General features: G+C 38.5%; 1 protein-coding gene and 1 long non-coding RNA gene across 6 annotated transcripts in view; one reads left to right on the forward strand and one right to left on the reverse strand.

Moving 5' to 3' along the window:
- pcdh11 (protocadherin 11) overlaps window positions 1-26,344 on the forward strand; it is a 738,007-nt gene that overhangs the window by 655,938 nt on the left and 55,725 nt on the right. The window lies entirely within an intron of this gene.
- LOC122557146 overlaps window positions 4,973-26,344 on the reverse strand; it is a 49,187-nt gene continuing 27,815 nt past the window's right edge. The window contains exon 3 of the long non-coding RNA XR_006313754.1: window positions 4,973-5,524. This is a non-coding gene — a long non-coding RNA (uncharacterized LOC122557146). The remainder of the gene's footprint in view (window positions 5,525-26,344) is intronic.

Here is a 26,344-nt window from a genome sequence, read left to right on the forward strand (position 1 = left end):
AAATGTTACAATTAGAAAAGGGATGCAGGAGCAGAATGTACCTACAGAAATCTTTCAAGGTGGCAGGACATAGTATCCTTGGCTCTATAAATAAGGAGATAAAGCAGAAAAGCAAGAAAGTTATGTTAAATCTGTGCAAAGTGTTCAATGAACAAGTCACAGTTGAAGAATTGTGTCAGCTTCCAGCCATCATACTTCGGGAAAGATGTGAAGAGAGATTTACCAGAAATCATATCAGAAATCAAAGACTTCACTTGAATGGAGAAATGAGATGAACCAAGATTTTTTTGCAGACAAAGTTGTTAAACGTTGTTCCAAATCATCATTTTTTAAAATCAAATAAGTAAGGAAAACAATTTGCAAAGTCATGTCAGCATCAAGAGGGCACAGATTTAAGGTAATTGAATAAAAACACCAGAGCTAATGTGGAGATATTTTATTTGAAAAGAAATATAGTTCTTGTGATCTTGAATGGATTACCTGAAAGAATATTGGAAGCTAATTCAGTAATGATGTTCTGATAATGTCTGGATAAATTGAGTGGGCAAAAAATTGGCATATTGAATGTAATGTGGAGAAATGTGAGGTTATGCACTTTGGCAGGAAAATGAGAGAAGCTGAATATTATTTAACTGGAGGAAAATTTGTGGAAAGCCACCAAAAGAAGAGTTTGGGAGTCATCATCGTAGTGAATCACATCCAAATTCAGCCAGTAATAGAGAAGGAAATTGGAATATTGGCCTATATTTCAAAGGGAAGATAGTATAAAACCAGAAAGGTTCACTCATCAGACCATAGCTGGAAATCTGTAAATAGTTTTGGGCCCCTTATCTGACAAAAGGTACAGTTGCTTTTGAGGCAATCCAGAGAAGATTCACTAGGCTAATACCAAGTATGGAGTGAATGTCTTATGAGGAGAGATTGAGTAGGTTGAGCAAGTATTTATTGGAATTTAAGACAACGAGAGAGAGACAAACTTAGTGAAACTTCTGAAATTCTTATGGAACTTGACAGGGTATATGAGGAAAGGCTGTGTCCCTTTATTGGAGAGTCAAGGACAATAGGACATAAACTCAGTCTAAGGGGTTGCACATTTCAACAGAGATGAGGAGGAATTTCTTCTATCAAGGGGTAGTGAATTTGTGGAATTCGTTATCACAGAGGTTTGTCAATGCTGAGATCAACATTTTTTAATTGGTAAGGGAATTGAGGGTTATGGGTAAAAGGCAGGAAACTGGAGCTGAGGATTATCAGACCTACCATGATCTAAATTGGGCGGCACGGTGGCACACCGCTGGTAAATCTCTCTTCATGGTGGCACAGTGGTTAGCACTGCTGCCTCACAGCGCCAGAGACCCGGGTTCAATTCCCGCCTCAGGCGACTGACTGTTTGGAGTTTGCACGTTCTCCCCGTGTCTGCGTGGGTTTCCTCCGGGTGCTCCGGTTTCCTCCCACAGTCCAAAAGATGTGCAGGGTCAGGTGAATTGGCCATACTGAATTGCCCATAGTGTTAGGTAAGGGGTAAATGTAGGGGTATGGGTGGGTTTCGCTTCAGCGGGTCGGTGTGGACTTGTTGGGCCGAAGGGCCTGTTTCCACACTGTAATCTAATCTAATCTAATCTAATCTAATTGAGTGTCAGAGCACAATGGGCTGAATGATCATTGTTCGTATATCTTATGGTCTTACAGTCTTAAATAATTGAAAAGATAAAATAAATTGCATGATGATGGGGAAAGATGAGGGAACAGGAAAAATTGAATCACTCTTTGAAGGAATCAGTAAAAGCATAATGGGCCAAATGTTGACCTCCCATACTGTATCTTTCTGTGCAGCTTCAGGTATTGCCACTTAGTTTATAGAACATATAATATACAAGTTTATATTATAATGATATTTAAACTGCTTCAGGTTTGTAAGGACTTTCAGAGAGACACATCAATCCACTTATATACAAATCTAGTATAAGAGCTATTTTGATTTGTTCAAGACCTATGCCCCTCTGCCTCAAGTAATAGTCTTAGCTAATGTGCTTAAAATGCAGCTTTTTGCAGTTGTTCTGCGAGTACTCAGCAAACAAAAGCTCTGTGGAGAAGATCTAAACATAGCCCAACAACTGTTTATACATTTCATAACTAGTGGATGAAAATCAGGAAATGCTGAATAAAATGAGTCGAAGAACAATAAATATTTGAAATGTATGGCAGGTCAATCATTCAGTTGAACAGTTCCACCCAAATTTGATTTTGTTATTGGAGTACCTGCATTGAATTACCTAATCCCAACCTATAATGTGTCACTGCATAAGGTGTCACTGCAACCAAAGTAAACCCAATTCAAAAGGTCTTACTCCCTCATGACATTATTCCTTGCATAAATGAGTAGACTCTCATTAGTCCTTGGGAAGTCATCATTTTTGAACTGGAGCACAGACAGAAAACAAGGGAAAAAGATGGACTCGAAGGTTTTCCATGTAAAATGTAGATTTAGGGGATTAATCAAATTCAATTATTGTTGATTTAAAATCTGTCGAGTGTTGAAACAGAACATCAACTCAGAAATTTTTTATCATATGAGGATGGGAATAACAGGCCAACTGGGAGCACTTTTTGAGGAAATAGTTGAAGGAAAAGAAATGGAGAGAATAGCTTACAATTATATAGCATTATTTACCGACCCAGCACATTCTGAACAGTAGTTGCTCTTATAAAATCAGAAAGAACATAATAACAATGACTTTATTTAATTAACTTCTTCTGCAAAATCTGTGCTGAAAGTGTAATGATATCATGGGCATCCAGCCCAATCCATCATGTGTGAATTTAGGTAGTGAACATCAATAGGTTGTTGAAAACTTGGCAGTGCAATAACTAAATCTGATTCTGTTTTGCAAATGTACATTGCAGCTGGATTCACTTATTTGCAATTAGCAGTAAAACCCCAGGCTCACTTTCACTTTGGAAGATCAGGAATGCTAAGGATAACTGTGGAATACTTACCATCACCTCAGCTATGATTAAGTAAATTAGGAGTCAAACCAGACTGTATCTCCTTTCTCGCATACAGTTGCATGCTGAGGATACTGTCCTCATTCTTTTGGTATGGCTTCTCTGCATAATCTTTCCTTCCTTAATAATGGACATACCTTCACATTCTCGTGAGCCATCAAATGCCCTTTAATCAGATATTTTTAGAATGTATTCTGATAACACAGCATATATAATATATATATATATATATGTTTTTTTGCTTTTATCCTCCTTGCTGTTACTATTTGACCGGTAGGTTCAATGTCACCAAATCTTAATAAAAACTTACATTAACCTAGAAACACTGGCAGGCAAATATATTTATCAATATATTTTTGATGTTTCTACACAGTCAACTAGGCAGTTCTTCCTATTCTATTCACTATGTTCATCATTCTCTGTGTGAGGGCAGGTCCAACCCACAACACTACGATTCCACCATAGATATGGTTAAAGTGGCAGGGCCCATATGCACTCCCTTTTTGAACAGAGATTTAACCCCAGGCTAGCCTGATCAATACCAACCATGCAGCCCCTGATCAAAGGAGTTTGAGTTGCTGTGGCAAAGACACTTTTCCAGGCATGTTGTAGCCTGGAGCAATGCAGGGTGATGGTAAAGGTCCCAATTTCCTTTCATCACTCTATTGACCTTACTGGCATTAGTGGCATTGGTGTGTGTTTTAAGAATTTGCAGGTTGATTATCAATCTGTTGGCTCTGTTATGCATATGCCTTCCTTGGCCATCATGTCCTGCAGTTGGGCTTGAATCTAAAGCACCTGACTGAGAAGGAATGCTTCCCATTGCACCTCAAGTTGTTCCTGTCTTTTATATAACAATCAGTACAGCAACTCAGGAACAATATTTTGTGAAAAGAATATTCTAAGGGCTGTTAGTGTTTTAGATCTCATTTAAAGGGTGCCCATGCTTTTACAACAAAAAAATTATGAAAATTATTTCTATTTGATGGCTAGTGAAAGCAATGTATTCACCATTAATAAATCATTGGTACAGTATTAATCAGCCATCACGACTTTCAGTCAGAGAGTATATATCCAACTGAGGAGATTCTGTGGACTTGAAAAAGTAAGAACAGCGAGAATTACAGTAATCTCAACAAATTATTGAACAATGTGAACTTTAAATTGTATGCTTATCAGCTATAATCTGCTATTCCTGCAAAAGCTTTTTGGTAGATAGTATGTCTTGAAGGGGTTAAGGTACAACAAGAAAAGCTGCATTTGGGAGGAGGTGATAGGAATGAATCTGACAGCCTTGTGTTTGCAAAACGGAGGAGTAGCTCATGAACTTAAGCTTTATCATTGCTTCCTTGCAACTGGGCCATTATCCTGCATGGGTCTGTAATAAATTGTCGGATTTTCTACTCAACTGAAATGATAGGATGAAAATTGAACTGCACAGTTTGAGTTAGCCTTCGAGAGACGTAACTGAATTTCCCACACACAAGTACTATAATGATAGATAGTACCTGTACCCAGGTGAAGAGTTAGCAGTTACATTTGAGATGAAAACTGTTAGCTGAGACGTTTATCTGCTGCCTCCTGCCCAATCTCTGGTCAACAAGGTCAAACCAATGAAGCTGCAATTGCAGAAATCTGTCTGTGGTAGTAATGTTTAAACTAAAATGGTTTTGCTCAAAACCTTTTTCCAGTGTCATTAGGGAATAAGTGCAATAATAAGCACAGGCTGCTGGACGATAGCACGCATTAAACTTCCAACATGTCACATTCAATAATGTGCAGAGGGAATTGTGCGTAGGCTTTTGTTGATATCCTACCAAATATATACAATTATTCTAAGGTTTCTTGAAGACAACTTACAAATTTCTGTGAAACAAATATTATAGTCAATAGTAACATCCTGATATTAATACCTTTATTAATACTTCTGATCTGGTTCAGGTCAATCCATGACTTCCTTACAAGTTAAATAACCAATATGCATGCACCATGTACCCTGTAGGCTACTTCAATATTGCTTTTTTGGATACAGAAAAACACAAGGATGTATAATTTTTGCGATGATTGATGTAACATGAGAAACTCCAATAAATCTATATTGTATGCAGATATTTCCAGTTTTCATCAGAAAACTGAGCTTTTTCTCTATCTTTTTACAGTGCCAAAATGGAAATGTTCATTAATTATGCACAAAGTTCATCTCATAACAGGATAATATGGATTTTTATTTTCTTTAATTTATTCAATGGATGCTTGTTTGGTCTGATAATGAGACTTAGGTGGCCCTGTTTGGACCAATTTATTTTTTGCAACTACATCTATGAATTCAATAAACATTCTTGCACAGCAGACCTGCTGGCCCTTTTCTGAAGACTGCTTTTATATCCTGACGTATTACCAGGAAGCTCCGTTTGAACATACAAGACAATGTCAGTTGTTCCCAATAGAAGATAGTGCTGGTAATACTGGTGATGACGACTTATCAGCAGCAGTAATGTTATAAAATAACTCTTGAAATCTGGAAGGGAAAAAAAAACAAATGTTATAAATGTGGCCTGGCAAGTCATTATTATCCCTACATCCAAATGGAAAATTAAATGATAACACAAATTGTACCCGTAACGCACCCCAATCTTCTCACACTCTGGTGTTTGTGGATCCCGGTTTGAAAATTTATGAGCCAAGCAGCTATATTGTCACAGCACTGAAACACTGAATCAGAGAATCGATTTGTGTGATCAGCTGTCAGCACTAACCTCTCCACCTAATTGATGAACTGAATCATTAGTATAAAGCCAATTTAACTTAGTCATTAATGCACAGCAATAATTAGTTTTACCAGTCTAACAGTTACCATCTCACCTTACTGACTGATGTTGAGACTTACTAATAGAGGAACAATGTTATAACAGATTGTAGTCTCTTAAACTGCCCACAGACCGGTCAGATTTTAAGTTACTCGATTGGATAGTTTCAATTTCCATATTCATTTTCAAAAGTCTAATTACCGGCTTGATATTTCAAAGTTAAAATGGAGATCAACAACTACCAGATTTAACCATTGCTTATCAGAATACATGCAAAATTGAAGTATTTTTTCTTAACAAATATAGTACAGGGATGACTTTGCTAATGCCAACCAAAAACTTTCCAGCCTGGAGTGGGCACATGATTTCTCGACCTACTCCCAGCGGAGAGATTTCTGCCAAGAGTTCACATTGAGACAACTGTCACTTGACTATAAATTTCCACGGGCATTACAGATGAATGAACTGTATAGGTGAAAAGTTGCCATATTTCATGTGGAGCTTTTTACTATCTCATGGCAATATATCATCTTCGTACTGTGACAAGGTTCACTACAATACACAGTTCTTTCATTGGTGGCTCTGCATTAATTCTGTACCAATAGGTAGAATGGAAATTGCTGGCAATGGAATAATCAAATTATTAATCTCTGGAAGAGAAATAACAGGTTAATATTATGATATGTACCTTTCATCACAACAGTTCTATTCTGTTTGAAATTTCAAGTTTTCTTGTTTTGTTTTCAATCTCTGTGATAATTTATTTGCTCTTATGCACTCAACACATTGCAACAGTATTGTTGTCCAGGATATATTAGATTGCCTTTACTTCATTAATAGATACCAATGAAAATTGATATGAACTATTGTACATCTATGGTATTAAGAGTTTTCATGCTTATTTTAATTTCATGATCTTTACGGAAATGGCCGCAGTTGATTGCATATCAGTAGCCAGTTTTACCGTTCACTCAATTTCCTTTCTCCCTCGACAGTCCCTTTAGTGACACTATTCAAGTACTCCTTGCAGAAATGTAGATAAATGCAGTTGTTTGTTGAACTATTAGAAGCTAGTTGGAAATTATCTCCAAATTTCAGATTCTTGACAAGAAGGACATTTGGCGTTGTCTATAAATGAAATCTGGTGAACTATCACTCATAGGAAGTCTGTTGTCTTAAGCATGGTTGTGATGTTCATGCCCAATGTGATTTGCCCTTTACAAATCACCACTCCGGCAGTGATTGTGGGTGTGATCTAAATAAATCTTGAGGTCAACTAGTCTTTTATATTACTGAGGGCTGAATGCAAGGGAAGGTTGGGGGAAGAAAACTCCTCTTTTTACCTATTTTTGCAATTACATCCATAGTGCAATGGGCAGAAACAGTATTATTAATCACATTTGATTGAACTGCGAGATAACTTTGCACCCTGAATGTTAATTTTCAACAATTCATCAAACACATTTGGTTAGGGAACTCTTATATTGCAACTTCAAAATCCCCTTTAAAATATCTCCATGCACATTCTAAGTAAGTATCTGTGATTTCATCTGGACTCAGTAAAAATTCATCCCAATTGGTTAGAAGCAATGTAATGATTTTTAATTATTGTATTTGTTTCTTCAAGCAGGCTAGTCTTGTTTTCTGCCTACAGTAAATGGGAAATTGATAAGACAGCAAATTGAATTGGCTATAAAGACAATGTTCAATTCAGAAATATAGTATATCACATGTGCCTCGTGATTACAATTTTGCTAGTTCATGAATTGAAATCTTGTAAGGCTATTTCTATATACTGTTAATGATTGGAGACATCTATTAATGATTGTATCAAACTCAAAGGAAATGTCATTACAGTAGCTGATATAGTGCATTTTTTAATATGGCCTTATCGATCCTATCTCTGTAAACCAATTTGATCTCTCCCAAAAAACATTGGTTGTTCGAAAAACAAGAAGATTATTTTTGTAACAACTTCTCCAACAAACAACTTTAAATTGTCCAAAGGACTCTGTATCCTAAGACCTGCCTCTATAATTTCCTGAATGATAATTCCCTGACCTTAGTCAGCAAATTCTTCAAAACTGAAAAGTCTTTCTGTTAATGCATGTATCGACATAAGTAAGATCATCAAATTATTTGCATCTGGAGGAGAAAAGACAGGACAATCTTATGGACAGTATCTTTCCACTCAACAGTTCTATGTCCATTAACAGAATAAGAATTTAAAGTGATGTTTTATTGGCATTTTCTTAAAATTGGAACTTAGGAGACAACAGCCAATCTAAATCTGACTCTCTTAGAGTCATAAAGTATGGAAACAAACCCTTCAGTCCAACCAGTCACTGTCAGCCATGCTGCCAAACTAAACTAGTTCCACTTGCCTGGATTTGGCCCTTATCCCTCAAAGCCTTTGCTGTTCATAAATTTATCCAAATGTCTTTTAATCGTTGTAAATGTACCTGCATCCATTACTTTTTCTGGCAGTTCATTCCATACACAAAAACCACTCTCTGTGTGGAAAAACATTTTGCCCCTTGTGCTCTTGTTAAGTCTTTCTCCTCTCACCTTAAAATATGCCCCCTAGTTTTGAACTTCTTCACCCTAGGGAAAGGATACTTGTCATTCACCTTATCTCTGCCCCTCATCATCTTTAAACCTCAAGGTCACCCCATAACTTCCTACACTTCAGTGAAAAAATGTCCCAGCCTCTCCAGTTTATTTTTATATCTGAAATCCTCCATTCCTGGCAACATCCTGGTAATTCTTTGCTGAACTCTCTCCAGTTTAATGATATCCTTCCTATAACAGGATGACCAGAACCATACACAATACTGTAAAAGAGACCTCACCAACATCCTGTACAATGTCAACATGACATCCCAATTCGTGTGCTCAACGATATAAGCAATGAAGGCAAACATGCTAAATGCCCTCTTAACATCCTGTCTATCTGTAACACAAATTTCAAAGAATTATGTACCTGAACCCCAAGATCTCTCTGTTTGACAGGCCCTCCCATTAACTGTATAAGCCCTGTTCACGCTTGTATTACCAAAACACATTCCCTCACATCTATCCAAATTAAAATCCATCTTCGATTCCTCAGCCCATTGACCAACTGATCAAGATCTCTTTGTCATCTTATTCAGTAGTGCATTAGAAAGTTGAATTTAACTCTGTGGGTACTGGGAATTCAATCTGGACATCATTTTATCATAATTAAGCCAAATAAACAGTAATTTTAAATGTAATGTGTAACAATAGGCCGATTGACTACAATGGAAAGGAAAGTTGAGCTGGGTGGGTATGTGGATTCATCCATTATAATTATGAGGGAAGAGGGAAACAAGTGAAACTTTATATTTTCAATGACTGACACCCCATGTATGCAACGACATTAGCTCTAAAGATAGGGCTGCACTATGCATGATGCAGTGTACAGGTTTCTCAAGTCAGTGTATATCATCTCCAGGTGGGTTTACTAAAACATAGCTAAATGGTGGTCATGTCAATGATATATGGTCACCATTTAGCAAAACAGCTTTTGTCATAGTTGTAATCTATTTGAGCTGTCATGCATCATGTAAACCAGTAATGTTCATTGTGTTGTCCTTTACAAACCTGCCTCGGCATTGTATATCATCCAGGACAAACTGACAACATCGTGAAAGCAACTGCACATGTGCAAGATCTCATGTGACATTGATATTTATATGAACAAGATTTGTGCCAATGCTATTCCCTTGGTTTTGAAGTCAGCCTCACAGTCTGCCCTGATCTGTAAATTGAACAAAGTTAACACAAAAGGAACCCAGGTTATTTTAAACGGCTAGTACCAACATTTATCTCCTCTTTCAATTACAATTAGAACAAATTCAAAGGGGAAATGTATATAAATTTTCAGTATAAATAGAGAAAGCAGCACGGCAAAAAATCCTAGTTCTAACTTAGTTTCCATGCCATAGAGAATCTAATCTCATCTAATCAGATGTGGTACCTTGTAATGCTGTATTTTCTTTTTATTGCTCATAAATTCTGATCTTCAAATACATTCCCACATCATATAAATAGTAATCAATAAGATGGATACTTCCTTAACCTTCAATTTTTCTCCTTCTCCGCTTTGTTATAAGACATTTTTTTCTAATATGAAGAATGCAAATGAAGGTTGTGCTACTACTGGAAGTAAAATAAAAATCAATCAAATCTAAGCGAACTCCAGATTCAGATGACCTGCCGCCTTTCAATGAATCCATATGACCCATTACCTTCTAAGTTTACCAATTGCGAGATTGAAATATCTCACTGACTGTTCAAACATTATTACACACAGCCTGAGGGTGTCTGATCTACTACAATGTCAATTCTTCCAATTAAATTGCAGCTGTTTAAATAATTTATTTTTGATAATTCACAAGAGAAGATAATTCAGAGTGAAAGTAAATGTTTGGGTACTGCAAGAAATATTGAGTCATACAGCATGGATTCAGACCCTTTGGTCCAATCAATCCACACCAAATATGTTCCTAAATTAAACTAGTCCCACCTGCCTGAGCTTGACCCATATCCCACCAAATCTTTCCTAATCATGAACTTATCCAAATGTCTTTTAAACATTGTAACTGTACCTGCACCCACCACTTTCTCAGGTTTTGAACTTTCCCACACTAAGGAAAAGATACTTGTCATTCACCTTATCTATGCCTCTGATGATTTTATAAACCTCAATAAGGTTACCCTGCAACCTCCTACGTTCCAATGAGAAAACATCCCAGCCTCTTCATTTTATTTTTATACCTCAAGCCCTCCATTCCCATCAACATCCTGGTAAATGTTTTCCTCACCCTTGCCAGTTTATTAATACCTTTCCTATGAAAGGGTGACCAGATTGCACAACTACTCCAAAAGAGGCTTCATCAACGTCCCATACAACCACAACATGCCATCTCAACTCCAGTGGTCAAAGACCTGAGCAATGAAGGCAAGTCTGCTAAATGTCTTTTTAACCACCTTGTCTACATGTGATGCAAATTTCAAAGAATTGTGCACCTAAACCCCTAGGTATCTCTATTCCACAACACTACCCAGATCCCTACCATAAATCCTGTCATTGCTTATATTACCAAAACACAATACCTCACATTTATCCAAATTAAACTCCATCTGCCACTCCTCAGTGCATTGACCCAGTTGACCAAAACTTCTTTGTAATCTTAAATAACCTTCTTCACTGTTCACTATGCCACCAATTTTGTTGTCATCTGCAAGCTTACGAACCATGCCTTTTATATTCTCATCCAAATCATTTATATAAGTGACAAACAAAAGTTGACTGAGTACTGATCCCTATGGAACATCATTGGTCACAGATCTCCAGTCCAAAAAGCAACCCTCGCCACCACACTCTGTTTCCGACCATAAAGCTGATTTTGTATCCAGTTGGCAAGTCATGTGAACTGACTTTATTAATTAGTCTACCATGTGGAACCTTGTCAAACACTTTACTAATGTCCAAATAAGTAACATCTTACTGCTCTGCCCTAATCAATCTTTTCAGTTACTTCATTAAAAAAACTCAATTAAATGTTTGAGGTACAATTTTCCTTGCACAAAACCATGCTGACTATCCCTAATCAAGTCTTGTCTCTCCAAAAACGGTGTAAATCCTTTCTTTCAGAATCACCTCCAACAACTTACCCACCACCAATGTCAGACTCTCAGTTCCCAGGCTTCTTCTTCTAGCCTTTTTTTAAACCATGGCACAACATTAGCCATCCTCCGATATTTCACACATGTTCACAGATGATACAAATATTTCTGCTTGGAGCCCCACAATTTCTTCCCTAACTTCCCACAACATCCTGGGATATACTTGATCAGGTCCTGGATACTTAACTACCTTTATGTTTTTAAGGACCTCCAGCACTTCCTCTTCAGTAGTGTGAGCTGTTTTCAAAACAATATTTATTATATTTATTTATTTCTGTGTTCTGTAGCCTCCATTTCTTTCTCAACAGTGAAATATTCATAAAATATCTCTCCCATCTCCTGAGCTTCAACACAAAGAATACCTTGTTGATCGTTGAGGGTCCTACTCTTCCTCTCTAGTTGCTCTCTTGTTCTTAATGTATTTGGGGAATCTTTTTGGATTATCTTTCATCTGATCTGCCAAGGCTATCTCATATCCCAATCCCAATCTCAATCCAAAGATGTGCAGGTCAGGTGAATTGGCCATGCTCAATTGCACATGGTGTTAGGTGTATTAGTCATGGGGAAATGGGTCTGGCTGGGTTACTCTTCGGAGAGTTGGTATGGACTTGATGGGCCGATGCGCCTGTTTCCACACTGTAAGGAATCTAACCTGTAGGGAATCTAATCCCCTCTTTGCCTTCCCAATTTCCTCCTTAAGAATGCCCCTACAAAGACCGTTCCCTCTGTGACTACCTGGTCAGGTCCACGCCCACCCTCCCATCCTGGCACCTTCCCCTGCCACCGCAGGAACTGTAAAACCTGCGCCCACACCTCTTCCCTCACCTCTATCCAAGGCAGTAAAGGAGCCTTCCACATTCATCAAAGTTTGACCTGCACATCCACTAATATCATTTATTGTATCCGTTGCTCCCGATGTGGTCTCCTCTACATTGGGGAGACTGGGCGCCTCCTAGCAGAGCGCTTTAGGGAACATCTCCGAGACACCCGCACCAATCAACCAAACCGCCCCGCTGCTCCTTGGATGCTGCCTGAACTGCTGTGTTCTTCCAGCACCACTAATCCAGAATCTGGTTTCCAGCATCTGCAGTCATTGTTTTTACTTAAGAGATCGTTAATCCCAGTTGTTTAAATCAAATATGTGATTCTTTTTTAATCTTGACTGGAACCTCAATATGTTTATTCATCCATTGTCACCTAATCTTACCAACCTTTCCTTTCACTCTAATAGGAATATACTACCTCTGAACCCTCATCGTTACACTTTTGAAGGTTTCTTGCTGGTCAGTCATCCTATCACCTATGAACAGTCTACAATCAATTTTTGAAAAGCCTTGTTTCATACCCTTAAAATTTGCCTTACTCCAATTAAGAACTTTAACTTTCATGGAACACCTATCCTTTTCCATATGATTTTAGAACTAATAATATTTAGATCACTAGTCTCACAATGTTCCCCCTACTAACAGCTCAATCACTTGCCCTGCCTTATTTCCAAAGAGAGGAATTGGGGTCCTCCAGTGGTCCCAGCATTACAGAGACCAGTCCTCAGCCAATTTGATTCACTCCACGTGATATCAAGAAATGGCTGGAGGCACTGGATCCTGCAAAGGTGATGGGACCTGATAACATTCCGGCAATAGTACTGAAGACATGTACTTGCCACTTCCTAACCAAGCTCTTCCAGTACGGTTATAACACTGGCATCTACCAACAATGTGGAAAATTGCCCAGGCATGTCCTGGACATATAAAGCAGGACAAATCCAACCTAGCCAATTGCCACTCCAACAGTTTACTATCCATCATCATAAAGTAATGGAAGGGGTCATCAACAGTGCTATCAAGCAGCACCTGCTCAGCAATAATCTGCTCAGTGATGCCTAGTTTGGGTTTTGCCAGGGTCACTCAGCTCCTGACCTCATTACAACCTTGGTTCAAACATGGACAAAAAAACTGAATTCCAAAAGTGAAGTGAGAGTGATAGCCCTTGACATTGAAGCCACATTTGACCAAGTATGGCATCAAGGAGTCCTGGCAAAACTGGAATCAATGGGTATCAGGAGACAAACACTCCGTTGGTTAGAGTCATACCTGGCACAAAGGAAGATGGTTGTGGTTGTGGAGGGTCAGTCATCTCAGGTCCAGGACATCTTTGCAGGACTCCCTCAGGGCAGTGTTCTAGGCCCAACAATCTTCAGCTGCTTCATCAATGACCTTCCCTCTGTCAGAAGTGTGGATGTTCGCCGATGATTACACAGTGTTCAGCACCATTCACAACTCCTCAGATACTGAAGCAGTCCTTGCAACAAGATCTGAACAATATCCAGGCTTCAGAGAAAAGTGGCAAGTAACACACAGGCCACACACATGCCAGACAATGACCATCACCAACAAGAGACACTCTAGCCACCTCCCCTTGACATTCATCGGTAATACCATCACTGAATCCCCCACTGTAAACACCCTTGGGGTTACCATTGACCAGAAACTCAACTGGACTCACCACATAAGCACAATAGCTACAAGAAAATGTCAGAGACTAGGAATACTGTGACGAGTAAGTCAGCTCCTGACACCCCAAAGTATATACACCATCTACAGGGAACGAGTCAGGAGTGTGATGGAACGCTCCCTACTTGCCTCATTGGGTGCAGTTCCAACAACACTCAGGAAACTTGACACCATCCAGGACAAGCAACCCAATTGATTGGCGCCACATCTACAAACATTCAATCCCTCCACCACTGGCGCTTAGTAGCAGCAGTGTGTACTATCTACAAGATGCACTACAGAAATTCACCAAAGATCCTTAGACAGCACCTTGCAAACCTATGACCACTTCCATATAGAAGGACAAGGGAAGCACGTATTTGGGTACACCACCACCTGCAAGTTCCCCTCCAAGGCACTCACCATCCTGACTTAGAAATATACCGCTGTTCCTTTACAGTCATTGATTCAAAATCCTGGAATTCCCTCCATACCCGCATTATGAGTCAACGCACAGCAAGTAGATTGCAACGATTCAAGAAGGCATGTTACCACCACCTTCTCAAGGATAAATAGGGATGGGCTATCAATGCTGGCCAGCTAGCGATGCCCAAGTACCTCAAATGAATAAAAACAAAAGGGTCACGTTTTGCTCCTTTTCTAGTAGGAACATTTACATATCGACAAAGACATTTTTTCTTGAACACATTTTACAAATTTTTCGCTATCCAAACCTTTAACATTTTGGCAGTCTCAGTCACGATCTGGAAAATTGAAATCCCTTACTATTTCAACCTTATTATTCTTACATATATCTGAGATCTCTCTACATCTTTGCTTCTCAATTTCCCTCGGACTATTAGGGGGACTACAGTACAATCTCAAAAAGGTGATTATCCCTTTCTTATTTATAATTTCAACCCATGTATTTTCACTAAATGATCCCTCAGAAATATTTTCTCTAATTACAGCAGTAATGTTTTCCATAATCAAAAATACCTCTCTTTATTCAAAGTTTGTGAGAAGATTTGTAGCTCGGGTGCTCGTTGCTGTGGTTCTGTTCGCCGAGCTGGAATTTTTTGTTGCAAACATTTCGTCCCCTGTCTAGGTGACATCCTCAGTGCTTGGGAGCCTCCTGTGAAGCGCTTCTGTGGTGTTTCCTCCGGCATTTATAGTGGCCTGTCCCTGCCGCTTCCGGTTGTCAGTTTCAGCTGTCCGCTGTAGTGGCCGGTATATTGGGTCCAGGTCTATGTGTTTGTTGATGGAGTTTGTGGATGAGTGCCATGCTTCTAGGAATTCCCTAGAATTCCTAGAACATCATTTCAGAGATGTTCTTGATGTATGATAGCCATACTCCATGACAGCCAGACTACTGCGACCACTAGGACTTATAACAGCACACAAACCAACAGCCACTCTCAGACAACAACTCACCAAAACGAAGGACCCGATACCCAGCAAGAGCAAAACTAATGTAGTGTACAAAATCCCATGCAAGGACTGCACAAAACACTATATAGGACAAACAGGAAGACAGCTAACAATCCGCATCCACGAACATCAACTAGCCACGAAACGACACGACCAGCTATCCCTAGTAGCCACACACGCAGACGACAAGCAACATGAATTTGACTGGGACAACACTACCATTATAGGGCAAGCGAAACAAAAAACAGCCAGGGAATTCCTAGAAGCATGGCACTCATTCACAAACTTCATCAACAAACACATAGACCTGGACCCAATATACCGGCCACTACAGTGGACAGCTGAAACTGACAACCGGAAGCGGCAGGGACAGGCCACTATAAATGCCGGAGGAAACACCACAGAAGCGCTTCATAGGAGGCTCCCAAGCACTGAGGATGTCACCTCGACAGGGGACGAAACGTTTGCAACAAAAACTTCCAGCTCAGCGAACAGAACCACAGCTACCTCTCGTTATATTCTTCCTATAACATCTAAAACCCAGAACATTGAGCTGCCAGTCCCATCCTTCCCTCAGCCAAGTTTTTTTCCAGCTAGGATATCCAAATCCCATGTTCCTATATATGCACTGAGTTCATCAGACTTACTTGTAAGACCTCTTGCATTGAAATAAATGCAGTTTAATTCTTTAGAGTTACTTTGTTCTCTGACTTGCTCTTGTCTGTCTTTTCTAATTAATTTGCTGTTTTCTGATTCAGAACTTTCTTTCTATTTTCACTGTTACTTAGGAAGCCCCCACTCCACCTCTGTAAAAGTTTACAGGCTCCTGAAATAGAACTAGCAGATTTCCCGACCAGGATATTTGTCCCTTTCCAGTTCAGGTGAAGCCCATTCTCTTTGAACAGGTCTATTCTGTCTCAGAAGAGATCCCAATGATCCAATAACCCAAATCCCTGCACATTGCAACACCTCTTCAGCCATTGATTTACCTCTCCTATCCTTTTATTCCTTCTATTATTAGAATTTGGCACCAGAAGTAAACCAGAGATTACGACTCTTGACGTGTTTTTTAACCATCTATCTAATGTTTTATATTCACTCTGCAAAACCTTAGCCCTTTTCCTCATTATGTCATTCCTACCAATGTGTACAACAACTTCTGGCTTCTCTCTTGACAATGTGCTTCAACTGTTTTGAGATGTCCTTATCCCTGGCATCAAGAAAGCAACATACTATCCTAGATTCACGCTCACTGCCACAGAATCTCCTGCCTGTCCCCCTGACGGGAGAGTGTTCTCCAATAATTGTTCTTTTAAATCTTGGCAAACCCTGTTTAAGATAAAAGTTAAGTCTTAGTGCCCAGGATTTTCCTCTGAGAAACTATCTCTTCCGACAGTACCCAAATCAGAGTACCTGTTTGAGAGAGGAATAGCTACAGGAGACTTCTGAACTACCTTTTTACCTTTCTTGATAGTCAACCATCTATCTGACTGATCCTGCTGTGTAATCACTTCTCTGAATCTACTACGCATCACACTCAGCGTCTCTTGTATACCTTCAGTGACATTGGGCCTAAAAGGAAGAAACTCTCAACAGTATCTTATATAAAAATAAACTAACTTTCCTTACCCACAGATTTAATATTAAGTTTGCAAAAAAGAGAGAAAAATTTTTTAACATATAAATATTTAAAAGAAATCAAACACTTAGCTGAACAAATGAAAAAGAAGATACCTCCTCAAATAATCCAACATTCAGCTTTCAATCACTGGGAAAAAAAAACTCTCTCTGGAGCAGTCCACATGTAACCCTGTCCTCATGCTCTGTATTAAACAATCTCTCCTTCTCCACATTTCTTTTACTTAAACTTTATTGGCAGAAATTTTTTTTAAAATCGCTCTGCAGATCAAAACTCAACAAACACAAGCTCCATTGAAAAAATATCCTTGGTGTTTTTTTTAGACATTTGTTTTTAGATATATTGAAGTTTAAAACAGAAAAAGAGAGGAAAGAATCTCTCCACAGAATGAGACTTGAAAAAATCCAACATGTGCCATGGCCGTAAAAGCTTTCAAACATATGTAATTTAGCAGAAGTATTATAAAAAATATTACAATCTTGTCATGATGAAGGACAGATATTTGGATTCCAAAGGTTTTTAATTTCTTTTGGATGGCCATATTTGATATTTTACTGCCAGATCTAGCAGGTAGGAAAATATTTAGGGGATGACTACAGCAGCTTCCAAATGAGAATTCATTTGGTTATGAACTAACACCAAAACAATTGAATCAAATTGAAGTTAGAAGGTATAGAACGGATGGTAACATCTATATTTTGAGAAAACAACAATAACTGAGTACATTATTGGATCAGTGGACCCAACACTGGAAAATTTTAATCAATTTTATAATTTATTCTAACTACAAAAATATTCTTTGTAGCAGAGAAATTATTTATATTGCTGAATTTTAATATGTTTGTTTAATGAGGATATGTTTATATTATTTTCTATATATACAACATTTTACAATGAAGATTAGAGGCTCAGTCATAGATTTTAACAGAATCAAATTAAACATTAAATTCTATTAATAGAACTTAAGAGAATATAATTCACTATTTGACCTGATATAATTATTTATTTCAGCATCATAGAACAGAAAGTGTCTACTTGGCCTGTTGTGTCTGCTGGCTTTTAGTAGAGCAATCCAATTAGTCCCAATCCCCTGTAATTATTTTCCCTTTAAGTATTTGCCTCCCTTGATTGTTACTATTGAATGTGCTTCCAGCTCTCTTTAAGTCAGTGTACTTCAGATTTCACTGTGCCTAAAAATGCTATCCTTTGAACATTTTGTTTTATTCTTTTGTCAATCACCTTGAATCCGTGTCCTTTGGCTCTTATGCCATGAAAACTGTTACTCCTTATTTACTCTAGTAAAACCATTCTTGATTTTGAATACTTTTTATCACATCACCTTAACCTTCGCTGCTCCAAGGGAAGCAAGCCCCACGTCTACAGTCTCTTCACATAATTGAACTCCCACATTCCTGTACCATTCCAGTGGATATCTACTGCACCCTCTCCAAGACCTTGTCATTCATCCTAAAGTGCACTACCCATATTTGTACAGAATACTCCATCAGGGCTGTTTTTATTAAAGATTTTGCATTACTTCCTTCTTTCTGCATTTGGGACTATGAATGATCCTATATTCTTTTTTAACAGCCTCCTCAACTTGTCCCCTTACTCCCAAATATTTGTATACATGTATTGTGAATAATTTCCTTTGGAGAGTCTGTTCTGGACATTTTGCAGATACCTTTGCAGACAGAATTATTTCTGAAACAATTTAAACCCAGCAAAAAACACTAATCTCTCATTTACAGAATTTACACAGAATTAACAAAGAACCCAGTTTTTTTATTATAAAACACCGCATTCAATTGCTGTGATAAATCGCCAATGTTGCCTGAATTGTAGATTCTAAGACTGTTCACAATATTGATTAACAAGTTGGAGGTCAGTGAAGAGTTGTGGCTGTGTCTCTCTCATGATGTTTCACGTTTTCACAACACTTTATATGCCTGTTCATAGCTGTTGGCAGAATATTTTTTGGGACCAATTAATTGTATTCATTTTGCAATGTTTAGGATGTAGCAGATTAGAATTGATGTATTTGACTGGGTCGGTTGAAATACTTATAGCTTCTGTCTGTGCCACCTATGATTTGCCAAATACGTTTTGAATTCTTTCATGCTTTGTTTCCACTTTGAAATTTAACTTCAAATAAAGCCAAAGAATTCCAGCAGTTGAGATGAGAAGAACAGCTCTTTGTACAATAGGTTAACTTCACTACCTGCAGCTGCCTACGATGGTATCTACAACTTTACCAAACTGCTTTCAGTATTGAAAAGCTACATACGTTGAGTCTGTTCAGTACTTGTAACCACAACAGAAGCTTTACTTTATGTTAGAACAATATTCCTAAAAAGACAAGGAGATAATATGTGTGTGAAATTATTAGGTGCTTCCACAAAAATCTAAAGCATTTGTATTTGAATGTTGCAGATGAAATAAATTCTTTGTTTAAGCCACCACTTTGAGATTTCCAAGGCAGTTTCTTTTCCACTAATACTAGTTCAATGAAGTTGACATTCTTTATTATGTTAACATTTATCAAAGCAGGTAATAATTTGGATGATGCCATTGATGCTGGTACATACTTAAACCGAAATAAATCCCATAACTCTATGCTAATTCTGAAGAGCATTGTTCAATTAGTACAATTTTAAATACAGTATTTTTTCATTCAGTTTAACAAAACAGTAAACCTATGAGCATAAGTGGCAAACCTGAACCCCAAAAGAAAGATTCTATGAATATCAAACTTGAAATACATTGAGTCAGTCAATCAAACATCATCTACACTTCTGGTCCTGATTAAACAGTTATTTGCATTCTTCCGTTCTGGTCAAAATAGCCAGAAACCAAGTTCCAAATCGAGAGTCAAAAGCCTACTTTCCAGTTTGCTCTCCTGGATGGTTGAACATTCACCATTGATACAAATGTTCCAGGAATCAAATATTCATACTTTAATTTCCCACACCTAATTAATAAAATGACTTCTAAAATAATTGGCCCCAATTTTCAAAGAATGGTAGTCACCCTCAGATTGCCACTTCTGCTCCTACTTTTTTCCATCTTGATGGAACTCTGCATTTCTTGCCAGCTTCTTCAGGAATTTGAAATCTGTAATCGGAGTTCTTCTTTGTAGCTCTGGATTATTGAGGGAGCCAGGGCATGCCCCCTGTTTACACCAATAACTGCAACAATCCATGTTTTTGTATGTATTCACTCACACACTGAAAAGCTTTGGGACAATTAAACAGCTTTTCAGTGTGTTAGTGAATGACTGTGGATGAGGTAAGTGAGTAGGAGGCAAGATATAAAGTGTGTAAGTGGATAGGTATTCTGGGAAGTGGTTGGGATGGGATCTGTTCTGAGATCAGAGGATAGTCAAGTCAAGTTAGGGCAGAGTTTATTAGAGAGTTAGAAGGGTTGCCACGTCATTGGAGTAGAAGTCAGGCCAGGTTGAAAGTGTGTGTTATAGGATTGGCGGAGGTGCTAGGCAGAAGAGGTAATTCTGAAAATCTGCTCTGTTGGGTGGTGGGATCTAATCAGGTCTGGTGCAGGGACATCAGGAAATTGGGATGGGGGTTAGTTGAGAGTCAGCGGATCACGTAGTAAGTCCAAATATCTGGAGATTCATGGCGGTGGTTAATAAAGTCTAGTTGTTCTGGGGCTGTGGGTTGGATTCTGGAGATCGGGGTTGGGCAGTGATGATATTTGAGGGCTGATGGGTCACACATTTTGTTGATAAGGTCTAGTCAACTGAGTGGGCATAGTCAGAGGGTCAATGAGAGGTCAGTTGTACAGTTACCTAGGAACTAGACATGGTTTCAATCTACCTAACATTTCCAGGGTATTAATCCAGATATTTTTGCATGTGTAAAGGTGAAAGATCATTGGGATATCTAGGAATGTTAATTAGTCAGAGCAGCCATGATCTTATTGAATGGCAGTTCAGGGGCTGAGAGGTGTACTCCTGTTCCTAAATTGCTGACAAGTATGGATTCAATATCATCATCTCATTGCCATATCACTCAAGTGGATACAGGTTTATAAAAACAAATGATTGATAGAAGCCTCATAATGTTGAGAAACAAAGAATGATTCAAATCTTGGCATGTTGTCACCTGACCTACAGCTCACAAAACTGACTTGAAATCAGCTGCAGAGCTACCCAGTGAGAACAACTTTGTTCGGCATGCTACTTTCTCAATAGACCTCTATTGCATGTCTATTGTAGATTTTGCATCAAGTCAGTTAGGTTTATGAAATTAAATTAAATCCAGCTAAGGATGCCCAATTTTACAATGAATTGCTTTTTGAGAAAAGGGGACTGATCCTTTCATAAAATAATACCAGGTTCTGTGCTGATCTGGTTAAAAGGTTGACAGGACAGTTCCTTCTTTAGCAATGATAGATATTTCCCTTTTGGCAGATCTGTTCAAGTAATTAAAAATTGATTTTCTACCACTGTGTTTCAAATTTTATTTTGGAAATGTTTACCTGTCATAATAATAGACTTGTCGACCCATAAAGAATTAAGTCTTGGATTATTCTTCAGGATAACAAGTCTAAGATTTGCCAACCATATAAATACTGGGCTTCCATAATCCAAATGAAATAAAACCTAGAGCAAAAAACCTAAATATAAATCACTTGAATTTAGGTAGGAAAATGGAATCATAGCTAAATAATAGCAAAAAAGACGCAAGTTATTTTTGTTTGCTTTTTACCTTTGTACTGTTTAAATCCCACTAAATCACCTTTTGCAAACTCACTGCATCCCAAAACAATTTACAACCATGAAGTACTTTTCATGTGTAGTCACTGTTGTAATGTAGAGAAATGGCGGGTATTTTGCACATACCTTCCCATAAACAACAACATGATAATGACCAGATAATCTATTTACCGATGTTGATTGAGGGATTAATATTGGCCAGCAAACCAAGAAAAGCTCCTTGACATCAAAAATGAGTCATAGGATCTTTTTCCTTCACATAAATGGATAGACACTTGCCTTTCATCCTATGCATGGTAAATGTCTGATAGCCAGTTGGTGAAAAAAAGATCGGAACTCCATTTTTATTTCATTTTGGATTTATTCATTAAATGAAACATTAAAAATATGTCAACCTTAATTTGACAGCCTATCCGCAGTCACTACACCCTCTTGCTGATTGAACACAGAACATTTCCCTTATTAATGAACTTACTCACAGTTTGAAGCCTTACAGATTGATGCCTCCTAATCCAGTGTTCCAGCACTTCCACTTCTCCAGAATTGCAGTGCACTCACTCGATCTACAACATCTACTGGACTAATAAGCAAACTAACTAAAGAATAAACACTTGAAAGGATTAAGTGAGTTTATACTTCATCCAAGGAATGCCGTCAACCTGTAGAGATATTTTGGAAGCAACCAGTTTGGAGATGTTATTAAACACGTTATGAGCAGTTGGGACTAGAACCCAGGCCTCCTGGTTCATTGGAAAGGACATGACCACTCCACAACAGAGTCCTTCCTTCTACCTGTACACATGTTAGCCTGAATACAGTTAACAATTGATTAAAATTCAATTGTGTAGCACATTCTGAGTCCTACACTTAATTGTCAGCTTAGATTTGTGCTATGATTTCTGAACTGGAGATTGAGCCCATGACTTTTTGACTGTGAGGTGAGAACAATGACAGTGAGCCAAGGCTTTTCTTTCACCTAACATATAGAATGGAACAATTAGAACAATATAATTTGATGCTGTCCTTCTGCAGCATTCTAAGAGTACAAATATTTACACTACTACAACAGGAAGGCTAACTGCAGGATGCAGCATCTTTACAGACCTATTGGTGTGTTGGTGTCTTGATATTGCATAGTTGAAGAATGAGAATTGATTCTAGTACATTGGTGCCATGATATATTTTCCTACTAATCATGAAGTGCAAGTCATATTGGATTTATTCCAGAATAAACTTGACAATTTAACTGTATATTAGTGCACAGTTGTTAGATGCATCACGGTTAATAGCTCCTGAAATATTTCAAACAGTCTGGCATCTTTAAAACAAATAGAGCTGAAAACTATCTTGCACCATAACTAACTTATATTTCCATTGATTGTCTTGGAGTTATAGACAATAAAACTGAATGTATTAGATATTTCATTTGATATGTCTGATTAATAACATCTTTATACTTAACATTGTTCATGCTGCATGTACTAAATGAAAACACAAGTGAAGAAACCCCAGTAGTGGAATATTCTGCTTGAACAAAATGGCTGTTTGACTCAGTTTAATAGGCTTCTAATGTGTTAATTAAATGTATGCTGTTTGATGGAGATTGGACTGTTGACTTAATAGGAAGAAGTTTATTAGTCTATTGACCTAATTAAGAGAGGATGAATCGGAACAAATGAACCACATTAGGCCAGGCAGCAAATAAGAATCTGTTTTCCAAATAATTAATATATATCCTTTAACCTTTCACTGTTACAATTGATTAACTCCTTATAAAAGTATGCACTATGGCTCAGCAGAGTCATTTAATACATTTATTGACTGACTTGGACCTCAGCATGTTAGGGTGTCAATTATGAGATAGATAGGGCTTGAAGATCAATTAAAAGTATTGACTCATACAGTAAAACAAATTGCTACTTAGCAGAAGACTATATTTTAGAAGGCATGAGAGTCTGAAAGTAGGATAAAAAAAGTTAAAGGACACAGAACTTTTTGTTTCAATGCCGACAGCTTTATTGAAGCTCGTGTCACAATTAGGAATACTGGAAAACTTTTTTTTTTATTCACTTGTGGTATGTGGGCTACACTGGCTGGCCATCCCTACTTGGCCTTGAGAAAGTAGTGGTGAGCTGTCTTCTTGAATGGCTGCACTGCACTTGCAGTAGGCTAACCCACAATGCTCTTAGGGAAAGAATTCCAACAAAGAAGGAATAGTGAAATATTTCTAAGTTGTAATGGTGAGTGGCTTGGAGGGGAACTCACAGGTGTTCCAATGTATCTGCTGTCCTTGTCCTTCTAGATGAAAGTGGTCATGAGTTTGGAAGATGCTGTCTGAGGATCTTTGGTGAAACTCTGAATTATATCTTGTAGATCATGCACACTGTTGCTACTGACTATCCGTGGTGGAGGAAGTGAATGTGGTATGAATGTTGTATTAATAAAGTGGGCTGGTTGTTCTTGATAGTGTCAAGCGTCTGAGTGTTTGGAGCTTCATCCATCCGGGAAAGTGGATAGTATTCCATCATATTCCTGACTTGTACTTTGTAAATGGTCGACAGACTTTGGGGAGGCAGGAGGTGAGTTACTCGTTGCAGTATTTCCAAGCCTCTGACCTGCTCGTGCAGACGCTGTGCTTATGTGGTGAGTCCAGTTGAGTTTCTGGTCAACAGTAACCCCAAGGATATTGATAGTAGGGGAATTCAGTAATGGTGACACCATTGAATGTCAAGGGGCGGTGGTTATATTGCTTCTTATTGGAGATGATCATAGCCTGGCATTTGTGCAGTCTGAATGTTACTTGTGACTTCAAAACAAGAGGGCTTTGTTTTAAGGTGAGGGCGAAAGGTTTAAAAAGAACATGCTGGGCAACTTTTCTTACACTGAGAATGGTTCATGTGTGGAATGGATTGGTGGATAAAGGTATAGTTACAATGTTTAAAAAGCATTTGGATAAGCTCAGGAATAGGAAAGGTTGGAGGAATATGGGCCAAGTGCATGCAGGTGGGGACTGGTTTAGTTTGGGAACATGGTCGCCGCGGACTGTCAGACTGAAGGGTCTATTTCGATGCTATATGACTCCATGACTCTTTAACTGCATTAACCTCCTTTTTTTAGGATTAGTAATCTATCTCCTACTTTCTGAACACATCAATTTTTGAGTGAATGGTATTCAATAGAATAACTACCTCAGGATAAAAGCTGGGCTGGTTTTGATAGTCTGTGTGTGCAAACGTAATATTTTTCCCACTGAGCCACCCAATCACCAAATGGACACAGCTCACTGGACTTCAGCCCTTCTTTGAAAATGCCAATCATAATTTATGAATTAATTCTTCTGATTGGTTTTTGCAGTATCTATTACAAAACTAATTTTTTTGGGATAATCTATGAGCAATTTTTGTGTAAATACATAGCGATGATTTCTTAAGATGTTATTGAAAACTTCATTGAAAAGGTAGAATGTCCTTTGTCCACTTTAGAATCTGGAAAAGCCTTTCCTGTGGCTCAAAGGGAAAGGTTTTCTTCTTGAGCCACACAGAACAGTAACATTGTATACTGTTCTCTCACAGTCAGCAATCTCACCCAGATCATCAATAGAGTTTCAGACTCCCAGGCTTAGGGAGGCTAACATAAATGGATTTTCTCCTCTCCGTGCTTTCAAGTGGATATCCATAAGTTGAAAACAAGAACAGGATCTGAATTGCGGTGACGTCTTCCACACTTGCATAGACTGACCTCTCCCACCGGTGAAGATCTCATGGTTATGTTGTGTTTTTGAGCGAGATGCTGCAGAAGGCCATTAACGGTGTAATTGTACTCTACTGAGAACATCAATGCCTGCGGGAGTATAGGGATAGGGCGGATCGCTGGAAAGGGAAACTAAGTTGTTCTTTCCTCATCTTCAGAAACAATATGTTGAGCTGATCGTCTATGGGTCTGACTGACATGGGCTGCGATGAGAGAATCCATAAGGACTTCAAGCAGAAATCCTTGTAAAAAAAACTCAAAACTTAGACAGAAAAACAAAGGCCTATTGTCTTTTCTAAGGTTGATTTGCCCAAGTATTTTAAAAGATCTTTTTTAGAGTAGGTGTTCCTCTCAACAATACCAAGAAAAATGCATTTGAGGACAATATCCATGGAAAGTGACAGGGCAAAATCAGAGTGTTGGAAATGTGTTGCTGGAAAAGCGCCGCAGGTCAGGCAGCATCCAGGGAACAGGAGAATCGACGTTTCGGGCATAAGCCCTTCTTCAGGAATGGGGAAAGTTTGTCCAGCAGGCTAAGATAAAAGGTAGGGAGGAGGGACTTGGGAGAGGGGCGTCGGAAATGTGATAGGTGGAAAGAGGTCAAGGTGAGGGTGATAGGTCAGACTGGGGTGGGGGCGGAGAGGTCGGGAAGAAGATTGCAGGTTAGGAAGGCGGTGCTGAATTCGATGGATTTGACTGAGACAAGGTGGGGGGAGGGGAAATGAGGAAACTGGTGAAACCCGAGTTCATCCCTTGTGGTTGGAGGATTCCT

The sequence above is a fragment of the Chiloscyllium plagiosum genome, chromosome 15, assembly GCF_004010195.1.
Source record: "Chiloscyllium plagiosum isolate BGI_BamShark_2017 chromosome 15, ASM401019v2, whole genome shotgun sequence".
Classification (NCBI taxonomy): Eukaryota; Metazoa; Chordata; class Chondrichthyes; order Orectolobiformes; family Hemiscylliidae; genus Chiloscyllium; species Chiloscyllium plagiosum.